General features: G+C 45.3%; 1 long non-coding RNA gene across 1 annotated transcript; it reads left to right on the top strand.

Annotated features, from left to right (window-relative positions):
- The first annotated feature begins 317 nt into the window (after positions 1-317).
- Positions 318-18,370, top strand: LOC125940436 (uncharacterized). The gene is made up of 3 exons (XR_007463651.1): positions 318-438; positions 10,834-11,100; positions 18,296-18,370. It is a non-coding gene; the product is annotated as an uncharacterized LOC125940436 (long non-coding RNA).
- Positions 18,371-18,599: the final 229 nt, after the last annotated feature.

The raw sequence follows: 18,599 nt of genomic DNA, 5'->3' as shown, positions 1-18,599 counted from the left end.
AAAAAATAATTTATCATATTTCGGGAATGGTTTCCATCGAAAACACTACAGAAGCTTGAGAACGAGCAAAGGCGGAGGCTGCGCCAAATCCTTAATGTTAATTCAGGTTCGTCAAAGCTGTCAGGTCAGTCTACTTGACCAACTGTTGTGCTAAATTTAACGATTGCCTATGCAGCAATGGTTGGTCAAACTTTGCACCAACCAGATTACAAACATTTCTTTGTGTGTATCGTTTCTTTTCCAGATGAAAGAAAAAGGAGACCAGAGTCCATGAGGGACGCTGTGATAAATATATTGAAGACCTTTCATTTAGACAACTGGCCTGTGCCTACTGGGGAAAAAGCGACATCAGTTAAAATTTTGAAACATACGGGTCTTAGACCTGTGGCAACGATAAATGTGGTTGGCAGTGAAGCACACCAACGATACCTGTTGTCGGTAAGTTGAGCTATGGAGGGGATGAATATATTCAAACATTTCCTCGTTAAAGTTGAGACTAAACTTCCCACTTCTAAATGTTTAACATATTCATACGTTCTTTTCATCTGTTGCACTATATATGAAGTATAGAGAATCTTCTAGCCTTAACAAACGCTATAATTTATTTTCCCGTTACCATGCAATGAAACACGCTTCTGCGAAGAATTCTGCTCATTAGAGCGTTAAAGCGGTTGCAGCAAATATGCTCAATCATGTGACATTATGATGCCTCATGGGTCCTAACCCATTGTTTGATAAGAAAAATATCCACGAGGCCATTGCTTTTCTACTTATTTTGTATGGAATATGTGTGTTCTTTATGATATCTCCATCTTTTCTATATGAAATGTATGCTGTAACCTATGATGTTAACATATTAGGAAACAATTTCGCTACAATTATTATACGAAAATATATATGCGACAGCTGAGCGTTTGTTCTCAGAGGCGCCGTTTTTATAGAAGCATTCCTGGCATGGCTATCGGTCATTACTTGAGGTCAAGGTACAAATTACGGCTGTACTTAAACGCACATTTTGACATATGTGTCACGCATATTGAAAAAGTAAGACATTTCTGAAAGACATTATCTTTACTACATAGCTATTATTTCGTTCAAGATGGAGCTGAATAAGAATCTGTTGAAGGCTGGGTGCGAATGTTTGTGTGCTTTGTTTCCGTTTAACCATTGTCAAATGGATGTTATCTCTTTGTTAAATTGTTGTAAACTGACCACAGCCAAAAGTGGTTTTTTTAAATATTCTCCTTCTAAACAAGCGTTTTCCCACAATAATTTTAGCTGTGGAACATAGCCAAGTTAAAATATTCAATAGTGAAAGTGCAGCTTCATTCTTTGTAAGGGCGTGCCTTAGCGAACAGTTCCGTCGACTAAATGCGCGCCGAGGCCCCTTTTTTTTTCGTCTTTGAGCGCTACTACACTATATGCTCTCCTAAGCCTGGCCCTTGCGTTGACTGTCAGCATTTCTTGAATTTCTAAGTGCTGTAAATCGGTGATCGATGTGTAGTAAGAGTTAAGAGTAACAGCTCCATAAAAAACAGCATTGGACACTCGCAGGAGTATTTAGTTTTGAATATGCTGGGCGTCTTTGTTAGCGGTCACAAAAGGTGCTTTTGATGACGGAAAATTTCTAAGTACACTATAGGGGCAGGGAGAAGAGATAGTTGGGATGGCCGCATGGTGGTCAAAATTTGACTGCATTAAACATCTAAGCGGGCTGCAGGAAGCTGCCCAACCTCCCGAACATATTCAGTGCATATGGGCGGAGTTTGGGGTGGGCAGGGATTACTTGCACAGCGTTTTCTTTTCTTTTGTACCTCCTGTGACCGCTTCGTATCAATTATCGATCATAAATTAGCCAATGGTCACAATACATATTGATATCTCTATCGAACGCTGCTACCCTTATTTATTTACTGCATGGTCGATCGACATCTCCGATCACTTGATGATTGTTTCCGAATAAAAAAGAGCACCATATGGTTGCCTAAAAAGAGCAGTGGATACAAAATTTGCTAAGAAAATTTCAATATCGACACTTTGCCTACACTGCAAAAAAAAAAGAACACCGCATATCTACGACGTGAATGATGATGAGTAGGCGAAGCACCGGGGGATCATTCGGGTAACCGTACAATGAACCATATTCAATTCACAAATTGTAGCCGTGGAGTCCACAAGGCGGATCCACTTGGAACGAATTCGCGGGATGACACCAGTTTCGAGATATTAATTATCGAACTTTGCGGAGAAATGCATTGGCGTTCCAGTTATCTTAACAAAACGTCGCTTTATGCATTCAGGCACAAAATAACTGGAACGTCGATCCATTTCTCCGCAAAGTGCGGGAATTAATATCTTGAAACTGGTGTCATCCTGAGAAGTATTTCCAAGTGGATCTGCCTTGAAAACTCCTCGGCTACAATTGGTAAATTGCAATATGGGCCATCAGGTAATTAGTTGAAAACCTAATGAGTGAATTATTCTTAATGATTCGATTATGCATTTCAATTTCTTGTGCAAGTAATGTCCGCCTCTTCGAATAGACCAGCTCATTAACTAGAATTGGGCGATCTGCAACAGGCAACCTTAAATAAATTTTGAAAGTGTTCGCTAAAGCACCCTGTAGATATATATATAGGGTATCTCAGCTATCACGCAGCTCAATTTAAAAAAATAGGAACGGCGTTACGCGAAGCCAACGGAAGTTGTAGGGCAACATGAAAAACTCCTGATACAGCTTTCTGTTGCTCCATAATTGCTACAAAAATGTGTTTTTCCGAGTGTGAAAGAAGCCCGCGAAACCACGCAGAATTGCCGCACGACTGGCCGCTCGAGGCACTTTGAGTGTATCACGTAACGCATCACGTAACGCCTCTGTTTTTTGAATCATGCTGCGTGATAGCTGGGCCACCCTATATATACATATATATATATATATATATATATATATATATATAGTAAACAGAAATTATCCAGGCTACCTTTCAGACGTAGAGAATTTGAGCGGTGCTACGAGATTTACAGAAGTGTTTAATTTCAACAGGTTTGGCTGGTGGACCGGTATTCATAAGGGTTTACAAAGAAAATGCCACTACGCCACTGATGTGAAGACAGCAGACAGTGTGCCTGCTCGTTCTGACATACATCAAAGAGAGAGGGATAGTGGTTACAGTGATTGACTCGTTCTAGGCACTTTGACAGATTTACAGCAGCCTTATTGGCAGCGACACAGGGCAAGAGGAGGATGGAAACAAAACAGACACAGCTGAGTCATCGAACTTGGTTTTACAGCGAAGCTGTAAAACCAAGTTCGCGTCCGGCTAACTTACAGCGAAGCTGTAAAACCTATGGTCGCGTCCGGCAATAGAAAAAAAAATCTCATTGGCCGTATGCTGTATGTGCGAGTGAAAGCGCGCGAGGGCGAGGGACGCGCGCTTTCACGGGGAGCGAACGCACGGCGGAGAGCAAACATGACTACCCAGTCGAAGGGGAGCGGTGGGCGAGGAGAGCATCGAGGCACCCTAGACTGTGCGTATCCGTGCGCGCTCTCCCACTGCGGCGCATGCGCGCAGCCCTGCCTGCCTCTGCCGCCTGTGCCGTCGACTCTCTCTGGCTCTCGCCCGCCTCTCCTCTAACAGTGTCGACAACGGCGTTTAGCCGTTCCTTCACGTAGCCAGCGTTTTGACAGCGGTTGTGTGCGGTCACACAAACAACGCGCACAACTGTTGTTGACGGTGGCGGCGTTTTGCCCGCGTTAGCACCGAACGCGTGCGCCGTTGGTGACGTGTTTATGAAGAATGTGCCAACCTTTACCGTACACCCTATGACGGTGTATCGTAGCGACCATAAGGCTGTGGTCCCTAGGGTCACTAAATAAATGAAAGCCACCGGATGATATATATTTCCCATGCTTTAATAGTTCGAATAACCAATTACACCATCACAAATTAATAGTCACAATTGTATATATATAATTCCCACCATAGTACAGCTTCGCTGGTCTTCCATCCCCACCCCAGTGGAAGGGCTGACAGTTTCTTGCATATAAAATTAACGAACATCTTGACCGTGATTCCAGTAATGTCGTGTACAGAATTACATGCGAGGTGTGTCAGCAGGCATATGTCGAACAAACAGAGACCCATATCTCCTGCGTTTCAACAACCATCGCGCGCATGTAAATCGTCTGGCCCAATCTACCATTTTCCAGGCACGTTCGACTGCCAGATCACTCCTTTGAACGGGTGAGCGTCGTGCTACTGCAGTCTGGTTTCCAACACACCCGCGCACGCGAGCAGAGAGAATCTTTTTTTTAATTCCTAAATTTCGAACGTACGCTAAAGGAATTATTGAGAGTCCGGGGCGACTGACGTGCCTCCGGAATATGCAGTGATAGAGGGTAGCGCGCATACGTGCTCTCTATTCGAAAATTGCGACGCTGGCAGCCGCTTGCTGTTATCTCCATGTGCCCCTCAGCGGGTGAGCGGAAAATTAATGAATACAGTTTCCACTGCCCTGCCACTCAAGCAGTCATTCCCAGTGACTTATTGCCCCTTCTAGGAATCCGCACGAGCTGACGTGGTGTCGGTTGTCCTATAAGCGTTCGCAAACTGCAAACACATGGAGACCCCTAAAACTGGGAGCCCAAGGAAGCACTCGCCACTGCAACCCCTCGTATTTTCTTTCACACTTAAGCTGGACCACGGGGATCGCCGGAGCGGGCCGTGCCTTAAATATGTGTATTGTGACACTGGGCTACTTCCCGCAAGTTGCGCCTTTTTGCCTCCCTTCCGGGCTCCTTCCCTATTATGCCCCCACGCCCTGTTCAACTTGCCCTCTCTCCCTCTACAGCGGCGCACGCGCTCTGGTACTGCACAGCGACCGTTTTCTCCTCCCTGTCCGGAGTAAACGGGAACCTAGCTACCACTAAGCTCAGCCCCTCTGCCGTTCTCCGTATTATGGCTTTTCTTTCTCTGTTCTTTATTTTCTCTTTTTCTCCCTCTTGTTCTTTCCGTTTTCTCACTGGCCTCCTTGCCCAACATATATGGGACTCCACCCGTCTCTTGCCCTCTAATGTTGCCAATAAGGCTGCTGTAAATCTGTCAAAGCGCTTAGAAAGAGTCAATCACCGCCACCACTGTCCCTCTTTGTGCGATGTATGTGAGAACGAGCAGGCACGCTGTCTGCTGTCTTGACCATCAGTGCCGAAGTAGGAAGTTTTTTGTAAACCGTGATGAAGACACTGGTCGAAACTGATGAAATTAAACTTCTTCTGTTAAGCTTGTAGCCCTGCTTAAGTTCTCTCTCTCTCTCTCTCTCTCTCTCTATATATATATATATATATATATATATATATATATATATATATATGTGTGTGTGTGTGTGTGTGTGTGTGTGTGTGTGTGTGTGTGTGTGTGTGTGTGTGTGTGTGTGTGTAGTTACCATGGTCTACCCATGGCAGCCTTAGAATGAACTGCATGAGTTGCTAGACGGGTCTTCCTTTTAGATAGGTAAGCATGGTGGCGCATATAACTACGTATATATATATATATATATATATATATATATATATATAAATATATCAGGCGCGTAGCCAGGGGGGGGGGGGGCTGATGGGGCTTCAGCCCCCCCCCCCCGAAATTTTTTCGTGCTGGCATGCACCGCCGACCAAAACTACCACCGACGCCGGCAATCATTCTGGATTTTGTCTACAATGTACTTTTCACGCTCGAAAAGACATTTCGGCACGAACATTGCGAACTCGGGCTGGATTTCATGACAACGCCCTTGCACATGGAGTCACGTAACGCAAGGAGCCCCATCCGAGCACAAACTTTCAATGGCTTTTCGATAGCGAGCGGGCGCGTTGCGGCATCTCGCAGTGGCCGCCGAATACACGGAGCGCATGGATTTCAATTACGAAACTGTATGGATATAAAGTTCTCATAAACTTTTGAGGCGAAAGGTGCGCTGACATTTCCGAAGGCATGCTTTAAAATATTTTCAATTCTAGAACTTTATGGCGCTAATGTTCTTATAAACTTGGGCCACCATGCGCGCACTGGAACGCTTGTGTCCAAGCCATTCCATAAATGGAAGCGCGCGCTCGCAATCTCCCACACACACGAAAATACTAAATATCACCGTGACTGTCAGCTAGCAGCTGATAATTTTCTCCAAACATTATCAGGGAGCGTGCCCAATGTGAATGATCAGCTGGACCAGGGCAGGCAAAGTAAAATATGAGAAAACAGAAGAAAGTGAACGGCCTATTATTGAGGATTTATTTTCTTTTTTTTTTGCGGGCGACAAGGTCTGGCTCTCCGTGGCCACAGGGAGAGCCACAGGGGCATTGCTTAAATCCCTATGGATTTAAGCAATGCCCCTGCTGAAAATACAGGCATTTTGAGAGTGCTTCTTCGCATGCGAGCTGATTTTGGAGATACATATCTGAAGAACCATTTGTAAAGTTGCCCCAGTATTGCCTCGTATTTAAGCCCACACGCACAAAACCAAATTATAGAAATTTGTGGTGACATTATCAAAGAAAGCTTAGATTCAAAAGCAGGCTGCTTCTCCATTCTTCCTGACGAAACGACGGACATCGCTGGAATCGAACAGCCTAATGTTTCTGCAAGGTACGTAAACAAGTATGCCAACGACATCAAGGGAGTGTATTAGGTTTTAGCACCGGAATACATGCCCATCTTTCACTACGACAGCAGGTTCTATGTAAATGTGTAAATACTGCTGCAGCTTCTAGTCACCCTTGCAGTGACCACTGCCAGCGTAGAGAGAATATTTTTTCACAAGAATTTACTAAAAAACTACTTGCGCTCTACAATGTCTGTGGAACGCATGGTTAGGCTGGCGCTTCTATACAGCCACAGAGACGTCGGCATCAACGTGTCCGAAGTCATTGACCGCTTCGCTCAACTTTCCCGCCGAGAGAAGTTTGTCCTTTAGATAGCGAAGCAGCAAAAATCAATGCAAGTAAAAAGCACTGTTCCTTCAGGTCCATAAATTCTTAATTATGAAAACGTATGACCGCTCATTAGCTTTTAAAACCGCAGAAATTTTCGCCGTTTATTCTAGCAGTTAACATCATGATCACAATTATCACGCGAATACAAAAGTTACGAGGATACCAATAACCAATTTGGACCAACCTTGCTCATTGAAAACCCGGCCCACGCGGCGTTCGCCAAAAACACTCGGATATTGGGTAGTTCAACTTACCGCATCATCTGTGGCCTTCGTTTGTCCTTTTCTTTCCTTTTCAGCTACCTGCTTTTATTTCTTTTTTGAAACGAAGGAATACCCTCCTTTAATTTTGTGTGCAGAATAATTGTTGGCGTTGTGCAGGCAGTTAAATTACACATTTTCGTACTGATTTATGCATTATTCCTCTATTATTCTACCCACATGGCACTGTCGCGACCGCTGCATTAGAGCACTGCACGGGCTCGGGCTTACCAGAAAGCCCGGGCCCGGCCCAGCCCGTGGGCCGGGCCGGGCCGGGTAGAGGAGTTTTTTCACGGGCTCGGGCCGGGCTCGGGTACAGCGTGTGCTTTTTGACCCGGGCCCGGGCCGGGCTCGGGTTTTCTGACGCGGGCCCGGGCCGGGCTCGGGATTTCTGAGAGTTATTCTCGGGCTTTTCAACTCTGAAAAACATGTATTTTTCGGTCTCGGGCCGGGTTCGGGCCGGTTTCGAGTCGGGCTCGGGCCGGGCTCGGGCTTAAGGTAAAGGGGTGGAGGGCCGGGCCGGGCGGGTAACGTAGATTATTTCGGGCCCGGGTCTCGCCATTAAAGTTTTGATCGGGCTCGGGCGGGCCGCCCAATGTGAAAATGGGCCCGGGCCTGGCCCGGGCCGCAAAAATCGGCCCGTGCAGTGCTCTACGCTGCATGGCCCAAGTACATATCACGATTTCTGCGATCATAGTTATGTTCTTGCCAGGATCATCTGTCTTTCTGTGCACAAAGTATACTATCTGTGACTGAGCAACATGTTTATTTCTCGTATTTGATGCATTATATACACTGACGTTTGCTTAAATACGTAGATTTATTGGAGACTCATACGTATTTTTAAATATCTTACTGCGAGATTTTGTGCATACAAGCAGTGAACTTCGTTTCCAGCGACTCTTTTTTTTTGCCCTTTAGCGAGTTGTATCTTCGCATTTGTATATTCAATTCTATCTTCGCATTTCTAATATATATACTTTGCAGAACTCCCACTTTTTATTTGTACTCACTGCTGCGAGTATTATCTCGGTGTAATTACAGCTGCTCCTGCGCAATCGATTTCAACGAGGGATAGCGTCATTGAGGTTTCTTCCTGGCCGTTGCATATGCACGAAAATGTAAACAAGGTTCTTGAATGACAAAGATTCATCAAAATATGTGTCCTCAACTTATTCATTTCATGGCCTTTACGTTTTTCATATAAGCTGCATGCACTGCTTTGCTGGTTTCGAACTGGTATTGACCCTTTTCGCGGCGATCCCGTGGGCGCTGCCATATTTGATCACGTGGTGACGCGTCCATTGCTTGCCTGAACTGCCTCCGTTGCCTTCTTGTTTACAATGGAAGTGTATGACGCCGGCGCTGCTTAGAAAACCTCTGTTTTCGGAGATATCGTAGACGGTGACTAGGCGGACGACACGAAGCTTTGATCACAGCTTCAGAGAACATGCAAAAACGCTTTCGGAGCTGATTAAGCTATGTCCAAACGGCGCAGGCAGTTTATATGGTGCTTCTTCTAAAAGCGGGGCTAAATATGCATTCCAAGCTTTGCTATTATGAATTCAGTCAGGATTAGTGTGTTTTGCTCTTTGTTCTTTATTCGCCAAATATTTTGAAGCAGTGGCTTGTCAGTTTCTGACTCAGTGAAGTTCCTCGGTGCGGCCACTATCTGATTATTTTCTGCCTAATCGCTCGCGGGTGTACTCAGTTCCGAATCCGATACATTTGTTCTTGCTGCGCACAAGGCTTGAAACGTAGCTGTTTTGTACATTGTAATACCTTGTAGCAAATATATATTACAGCTAGTAACTTGCTTACTCTTGTGGACCGTCACGAAACATTCAGCTTCGACCATTGGTTCGCCATAGGCGTAGTCCGTCATTTATTGTGTGTATACAGTGCGCATATATTCAAATGTGCGTCCATTCACTTATTCTTGGTACGTCGGCGATAGAGTTGGCGTAAGTTTTCCTGCCATTTGAACAGATGTGTATAGATAACGTGCGCGAAACTTAATATGACAGGAAGCGGCGCTACTCCCTTTGTCATTGTTTAACGAGTGGTACTCACTGTTGCCGACGTTCTGGGGATGAAACCCTTTCTTTGAAAGTTAGCGATACAAGGCTGGCGGATGAGCAAATTTCTGTATCCTCGAGGAAAGCCGTACATCACGAAGTGCCGGTAACACGTTCGGACAGTTGCAGCAGCGGTCCGCGAACTTCGCCACACAGATTCATTCTATTCCTTAACATGCCAGTCACTATTTTTGCAGCGAACTACTGCACACGTCTTCAATCCACATTATTCAATCTAGCATGATTGGAGCAGAGTGTGTTAGCGAAAACTGAGTTGCATTTCCGACAGCTGATCGCCCAGAAGCAAGGTAGAATCGGTAATGGTTTCGTATTCGTGCGCGGTCGCTGAGGAAAGGTATGGCGCGCCGCCGTGAGCGCCATCTCGTTTCTCTAAAACAAACTGCTCCGTGAAAAGGGTCAATAGTTCTAAAGTTCATGTGATGTTTTCTTTACTTATTAATTAGACAAAAAAACACGGAAGCATTGATATCAGTTATTTCTGCCACAATTTTTGGGGAATACGAATATATTCTGTTATGAAAACATACATATTTTATTGGACAGTGCATAGCGTTCAATAATTCGTTTGCAGCTTCTAATATACAATGAAATCGGCAATGCAGTTATTATTCATGCATTTGATCCCTCGACAAATTCTATAAGGAGGAGGCCGCGCTGCAACCTGAGCCCCCCCCCCCCGAACGAAATTTCTGGCTACGCCACTGATACACCTAGTGACGTCACCACGCTTTCATATATAAAAGGGAGACCCGTCTAGCCACTCATTCAGTTCATACTAAAGCTGTCATGGGTAGAATATGGACAATAAAGACACCAGAAGAACAGCGTGAATACAATGCTCGACCATGTGTGGTGTTTGTTTCATACAGCTTCGCTGGACATTCACGTTAGCAGAGCGGGATGGCGGCCAATTTTTTTCTTTCACCAAACTATCGCCAAATACACTGTGCGATTTTCAAGCATATTCATTCCGCCCATGTAGCCCATTTAACTCAGTAAGTGGTTAAAGCACTTTGCGCCATAGGGAAATATAATGATTAAATTTGCTCTTCGCCGCTCTTACGACGGAACTCCGGAAAAGTAAAGCAAGGCGCCGAGGGAAATGGTGCGTTCTCTCAGGAAAGCGAGTAGCAGGGATGGGTGGCAAGGATGGGGTGGGGCGGGGGGACTGTTGCTCACTCGCTCGTTCGTTCGTCCATTAGTTCAAGCCCTTACATGTGCAATCATTGGTGATGGCTTCCTCATGATTTTTACATGAGAGCCACTGGAACATGCACTTTTGCCAGTTGCGACTTTCTTTCCTCATTACCAGCATTTCTGAACGTGCATTGACATTGTCCCTGCCTATAATCACTCGCATTACTTTCGTCCGCTTTTCAGCATGAACATACTTATTATGAATTAGAATCACATTAGTTGCATTTGCAGTTTACAGATATCTGCGCCTCCAATATGTACAAATTTATTTAAACCTCTATCATTTCCCTAGGTGAACATACCTTGGCCGCGGTTTGCACCATATCCAGAACTGTTGGTCGAGAGTGAACAAACGCCGGCCAAGCTGGAACAGTACCGAAGTTTTATGCGGTCCGTCATACACTTTATTTATGCCTTTCGAGGGAATTCTAATCTGCACCAAGAAGTTAAGGATAGCTGCGATGAAAGTTCAGAGGAAAACACTGACGCCAGCGATAAAGATGATACTATCCGTAAAGTGGTCGGTGATATCGTCCAAGTTGAGGTGGCTCTTGCTAAAGTGAGTATCAAATTTTGTAGCCCAACTAAGTGTATCGTATCGTATTTGTTGGCCAGTATATATTGATGTTCGTATTCCATATTAATATTATTTACCCGTAAATTGTGGGTAAATAAATGAGTGTGGCTAAAGGTAGGACGACCTTTTTACAGGTACGTTAGATAGATCCGCAAATTTTTATAGAAGCACATCCGACTTAGGTTGTCGGTTTTCGCATGTTTGATGTTAAAATATTTCATGCATAAGCACGCTGTAAAGCTAAATACACGTTTTCTTCATGCCAACGCTCAGTGTGCGTGTGTTGCGGTGCAGCGTGCCTGAGTAGACGCAGCCACCGCGGACCGGCATGCTCTTAATTGCTGAAAACCTCGTACATCTGCTTCTATGGCGTTAATGCGCATTTTCGCCGAAACAAAAAAGAAAACGCATTTCATTTGGGGCCTATTGACGCGAAATTTTGACGACGTGTGTTTCTCGCAAGTACAGCAATGATGCAAGCACACTCTGCTACTGTTCCATCTGAGTAATTGGTAGAAATACTGCCGTGTAGCAATATGTCGCAATTACGAAGATGTCGAAGTTCAAACTCTAGTACATAACTTAATAGAAACATTAACGAACACAAGCAGATATGCAGATCACTCACCGATCAGTTATCTCCGTCATCCTCTGTTCAATCGCCTTCAGTTTACTTTAGGAAGCAGTACGATTGACGCTTGTTATGAGGTTTTCTGTATCGCTCACAAGCAGTTCTTTCTTGCCGATTCATCGGGAGACTGGTTTAATCATATCACTTTGCACACCACTAATAAAGGTTCGTCACTGGTTAACGCAAGTTACGGCGTCGTATAATACGTCGTGGCTGTGCACACGTTTCAAATAATGTTGTGTCGTTTTCGAACACACTTATACTTTTATAGAGCTTCATATACTTTAAGTAGCGAAGTATTTATAAATGGGCTTCCATGCAAACTTGAGGGAGAATCTCCGATGAGTGGCTCACTGAGATAGGAGTCAATGCCCACGCAGCTATAAGGGCTCGCAGTCCTAACAAAACAGATGTTTAAAATTGGTTCTACGTGTTCAATACGTCAAATATAAAACCTGGAGAGTCACGTACGTATGGATTAATAGAACTGGCCTTCAGAAACGCCGAAATCAACAAAATCATGCGGTAGCAGCCCGTCAGCGGTTATAATTACACCTATATAGAAACGGTCTGAAGCCGGCCGTTATGTTAGCATTACAGTAAAACATCCCATGGTACCTGGGTTCGATAGCAGCTGTTGACAAAAATTGTTTTCTTTTTTTTTTGATTTTTTGTGGCAGTCTGCCTGACGTGCAGAAAAGGGCTGGCAGTAGAAGGTGATACCAAGCAACACGTCCTTGCTGCTCCCAGGCAGCCACATCCATCGGACCGTATAAACCAACTAGTCTAACTACTAGTTAGCTTGTTGCACCGTTTTTATATGCGAGTTGTCATGTAAGAACAAGAGAATAAACGTAGTGTAAAAACCGTGCCCCAAAATTGCTTATACGCATGAACAGACGGTGCTAGAGTTGTGGCTCTCGAGAAGCATTGAGGACGCGCTGCTTGGTGTCATTTGCCTGTGTCATGCCTGAGTGGCGAAAATAATTTAGCGGGTCACAAGAATTGCAAAAAAATAAGACAAAAAACTTTTGAGACATGGAAATCGAACCCGGGAGCGCAACGTCACAATCGCCGACGCGACCACAAGGCCCCCGCTGGGGTTTGCCTAGCTGTTTCTCCAAATGTTATATTGTTCGGAACTGTTTGGCCTTGATCCGTATTATTTTTGGTGATGCCAGCGTTTTTATAAGCCTATTATTACGCACTGTATGTACATTCTGCCCTAACGTTTTGCTTTAGCGCCTATAGCCACTTTTAAATGCCACTTTCGTTAGAATTGCGTGCCCTCAGCCACGCTTACACTAATTACTGTAGAAGTGTGCTACGGCATGTGTATTCTCCCTCCTGCTTGAGCAGGATGCCACCTAGCAAATTTCATGACGGTAAGGCATGTGTGTATCATAAGCAGCTCTATACGTCTGCTAACATCCGCACTCTAGAGGAAGAGCGAAGCTTCGCGGACTGCGGAAAATTTCTTTTTATGAACTCGCCCCATCATTAATGACCGGCCAGACGTGCCATAATTAAACACTGCTAACTATTCACAAGAATTTTATCAATTGTCGGAAATTTGGTGCAGCTGGAAAAACCCCTGGTGTGTGTGTGTGTGTGTGTGTGTGTGTGTGTGTGTGTGTGTGTGTGTGTGTGTGTGTGTGTGTGTGTGTGTGTGTGTGTGTGTGTGTGTGTGTGTGTGTGTGTGTGTGTGTGTGTGTGTGTGTGTGTGTGTGTGCGTGTGTGAGCGTCTCAAAGAGGCAGGACGTGTATCGAGTGAGCTCCTGCAGAACACGTTGCAATGCGGTCGCCGTGGTTTATATCATGGATGGGGGACGAAATTGGGCGATGTAAACGTGCGACGTAATGCTAACGCATTCGGTTTGCATTTACCGCGGAATCAACCCTTAATTTTTCACAGCAGAGACGGGGTAAGTTTCACGTTAAAGAAACCCAGGCGGCCGAAATTATTCCCGAGCCCTACACCTACGGCGTGCCTCATAATCCGAACTTGTTTGGCGCGTAAAACCCCAGCAAGAAAACGAACAATGACGCTGCTTGCACTCTGAATGACTCACCAACTACGACCTCATTCGCTGGAATGAGCGACTCCAAACGATATCAAAATGTATATTTAAACGAGTCAGGACGCAACAGTGAGTCGCGGAGTAGGTAAAACTAGCTTTACGGAGGTGATTAGCGCCAATATAGTCGAACGTTATTCGAAGTGCATTAACTGGACTACTTCTGCGAACGCCCAGCTGGTCTCTTCGTCGCAAGAAAAAGTATTTCACCCAATGTCGAAGCGAAAGAAGACAACACTGACATAGATGCCCGTAAAAAATACTATGACTATTTAGCAGTAAAAACAAGAAAACATTAGGTCAGAAACTCCCCACTCGTAAGTTTCCACGCTGATATTGAAGCGCTACATACATGTACCTATAAAGCACACCGGCATGCTAATGAAATGATGAATTATATTGTTATGGTGCACAGGAAAATGAAGAAAGGGACATGTATTAAAAACAGCATATGTAGCAAATCAAGTGTAGAGAAGTCTCCTACATGTTCGAATAATTCACAGGACAACACGTAGTCTGTTAAAACTGTCATCGCTCTCTCTTTTCTACATAGATCACACGTGGCAGTATTGGACAGATTCTTAGATTCACTTGATTTTCTTTCATTTACACATTCGGTATATGCCACTGGGTGTTGGTGCCTTCTTGGCCAATATCACAGAATTGGTATGTGGCTTTGTTGCACAAGACATACATAATCCTTCCCGTACTTTGCACAATAGGTACCGAATACGTGTTGTGCATTTCTGTGCACGCACCTGTCATCATCATTCTTCCCTCCCCAAGCATCATACATCGCCTTCGCCTTGGGGCATTCCTGCGTAGACTTCTAACAGTGTTTATTTGCTTGATTCGGAGTTTGTACTTCAATATATCTTCTGAACAAACGACATAGTTTATAAACATAAGTACTGGATGAGAATGAAGTTGTGACTAAATTGTTGCATAATGATAACATTGCTGCATGAATTGACAAGTAGTAACACGATTGTACGCGTCGCATTTCGCTGTAAAGCATGTGATCGCACGGTTTAATAAAGACTGGCTTCCCACGGATTGCAATCTGCACGTTGCATATGCATATTTAACAGCGTAAGCTGTTATGGGATCATTCCAATAGCCGTTTCGGGTCGCGATGCTGCCGCCGCTGGCGTCCGCCGCATAACCGCTATAGCCAGAAACGCGAAACAGTACCCGATTCCCGCTGGGATCGAACCCGCGCCCGCTGCGTGACAGCCGGGACTGAGCCATGCAAGCGCTTTATGTCAGGCCGCGGAAAATACCCTAAAGCAAACGCAGGGTGAGACGAATCGAGCATCCACCAGTATGGTGGCGCCATCGAAGTAAGATGCCTGCAAACGCAGCATCCGCAGGCGCAGACGACGATATGCGATTCAGACGAGGCGCGTAATCAACGCGCTCCCGAGCTGCCGAGCATCCGCCAGTATGATGTTGCCATCTAGTTAAGCTGCCTGCAAACGCGGAGCTCCCGACATGCATGTTGCAGTGGTAAGGCTTGATCGGGCTCAGCAGACTGCTGTGGAGAAAGCATTTCAAGCCGCAGCTTGCCGTGGACGCCGGGCGGACAGTTCAGATCGTTCTCGTCAAAACGAGGCGAACAGAGAGCCGCGAAGACCCTGTTGTGCATGGTGCCCAAATTGGAGCTACTCTTGAGCTGCTCCACCAGCTTACGCTGTGACTGTTCTGCGTGTGCAGCGCAGGCCTGTGACTTTTTTTTAGAACGCAAATATCTCTTATGCGAAAACAATTTATATATTTACGCACTTCGGAGAGAGCGGTCATATTGCTTTGTAGCATTATTGCGTGAGATATTGCCTTGCTTTTCTTAATAGAAAGTCAAGGCTTTCTAGTTGAATGCTAACGCGTCTGTTCTGAATACGCCTTCATCTTCGTTTTCAGTCCACTGTCCACATTGTCCATGAGCCAATGCCAACATGTAGAGTTTCCAATCCTCTTCGGAGGTACAGAGGGAGCGAATTGCATAATTTTATGCTCCGCGAGGTATCAATAGAGCCCGCGGCCCTACTCCAAGAGCTACTCTGTTAAAGTGCTTTGGAGAAAGGATTACCGTGACAAAGCATTGTGATTATGCTTAGTGGTCTGCGAATCATATAAGGCTTACCTAAATAAGATTACAGGCTCGATTGTACAGAAAAACGTTCGCACACTCGTCGCAAAGTGGGCCTTCAAACGTCAACTGGAGCAACATTTCACAATGGCTCAATGGATTACATTAGAGATATATATAATGACTGAACATTGTTCAACTTACTTGTCTCTTTTCTCCATTTGCGCATAAGCTTTAATAAATGTTGTCGTAAATACTATCGAAGGGATTTCAGTAAAGGCGCGGGACTACAAATTGTCGTATTTTCTGATTAGGAGCCTTTCAATGGCATCTAATTAAACGACGCCTGATCTTGATAGTTAGCGGATACGACCTAAATCACAGCACGCCGCCTCATATATCTTTTACGCCGGGCGGGCATCCACTGGTACCACCTGATCACGGAGAGTGTGCCGAGGAGCCGCACTAGTTCTCAACGTTCTGGGTGACGTGTGAGTTATGGATAGCAATAATGACCATATTATTTTGCGTCTGCACCAGACACGTCAATTTTGTTAGTGCTTTGTTATGCATTCAGTGATGTTTTAAACGTAAGGTTTTGCACGTTGGTCTCTCTTTCTACACTGACCCAGACTAGGCTTTCTAGGTAATCCGAAATTTCATTGCAGCAAGCCTATAAATGATACGCTGGCAGTTCAAGAATATTTTCCTTGTGTAAATATGACAAAAAAAATGTCACAGTTTCACCCTAAGGGCGAAGCAATGAATGCGATAGCAACACAGCAATGTCATACAAAGTAAGGTGAGCGGCTTTGGTAGCAATATGAATTGTAGTAAACATGAGCTGATTAAGTAAGCAGGTGTGCTGCGGCGTAAGTAGACCGACATGAAGAGAGACTCGATGACCACGAGAAGGCGCGTGTCAAACGGTGGTGTTGATGAGAAGCGCTGCCCGTGGGCAGCGCGTGCGAAGGGACACACCTGCAGCGCTGCACTGCCGATCCGAGCAGCATTGCATTTGTAGCGTGCGTTGGAAAATGTGGCCCGACTATTACTAGCTGTGGTGTGAGCGCGCACAAACAAACCTGAATAGATCACACTGAATGACTGCAGACAACGACTGTCAAAACGCTGGCAGCAAGCGCATATACGCCGCAGCGGGCGCAGGTACGTGCGGTTTATCGCTTCAACGGAAACTGAGCGACGAATGCACAGCGCATAAAGATCAGAGCCGTGTGGAGATAAGAGACGGTGCGAGCGAGCGACGAGCGCGGTAGTTGGCAGAGTAGAAATGCGCCCTCCCCCCCCCCGCTCCCTCCGGCGCTCGCTACCCGCTTCCTTGCTTGCGCGTGGAAGATTGAGTGCGTTCGCTCTCCGTGAGAGCGTGCGTCCCCACACGCTTCCGCTCGGGCATACGGCGCCTGGCGAAGATTTTATCTATACAGAACCTCACGGCGACGGCGACGCCGACGGCAGAAATCCGGTGGAAGTGTCCATATAATTGCTATCGCAATAAAAGTAGAATCCTAAATATGGTGAGTCAGTGAAAAATGGCAACACAAATAGTAAGCACGCGCCTGATTTTGCTGCTAATTCGTTTTTTTGTGCACTGCTTATCTTTTCATTACCATTACTGAAATTACCGTATCATGTACGTAGTAAGTACTACGCCTCGCACATTCTCATTATTGCACTCAAATACACTACGTAGTTAAATAAAGCGTTCATCTATTTAGGCGGAAGCCATAGGTGTCTGTGTTGGCGGTGGCTTTGTCAGTGACCTAGTCAAAACTGCAGCATGACGAAAACTGGCCGACACCGCAAAAAATGCCCGGATTGTCATCACATTTCTCAGGGATATTCCTGTTAGCAAAGTAAATTAGTGGCTTCGAACAGAAAATTGGTACATTTCGGTCTGGGTGGGAATTTAACCTGGGTGTCCGGGGTGCGAGACGAGCGCGCTTCCCTCAAGCCACGGCTTCTCCTCGGTTCTGGTTTACTAAAGGTGTGCGTAGTGCGTGGGTGATTGCACACATCACGTCGCAGCCATCTCGCTGACTAATGGTGTGGCCTGGTTCGTGCACCTACATGCTGCCCTTTAGATACCACGTTGGTCACCTTAGTGCCACACTTGTACTTCCCATTGCGGCTCGTTATGACTTGGAGAAGTCTAAGTCCGATGGTATAACTTCATGTATTGCCAAATGTGCAGCAGCTTTTCGCCTTCTCGTGTTGCAAGAGTGTAACAGCTGCCCAACTTTTATCTTTCATACACCATTCCGAAGAACTGTTGCTTGCATGATGGTCTCCCACACATTTTCTAAGTACTTCGCAAAGGGAGTCGGACTGAAATAACTGTAATTGTATCTTCATTAATAGATGGCGGTAACTGCGAAGAAACAGAAAGAAAAAGTCCAAATCACTACCATAGAACAATGGCAAACTGAGCTCGGCACAGAGGTAAGCCACCATTAAATTGAATGCCTGCCTTATCTTGCTTCGTACAAAAAAAGAACTGGTTTTTGAAAACGCATTTCTTGGCTACGCTTTCACACGAATATGTGATGGTACTTACGGAACCAGTTACAAAAAACTTCAATTTTACCGTGTTCCTTGAAGCAACGAAGTCAAGTAATGTAAGCGAAATCTATCTATGAATACTTAGAAGAAGATACATTTCGAA

Source organism: Dermacentor silvarum, chromosome 9, assembly GCF_013339745.2.
Source record: "Dermacentor silvarum isolate Dsil-2018 chromosome 9, BIME_Dsil_1.4, whole genome shotgun sequence".
Taxonomy (NCBI): domain Eukaryota; kingdom Metazoa; phylum Arthropoda; class Arachnida; order Ixodida; family Ixodidae; genus Dermacentor; species Dermacentor silvarum.
The sequence above is the reverse complement of the archived record's forward strand: the minus strand, read 5'-3'. Positions and strand labels throughout refer to the sequence as shown.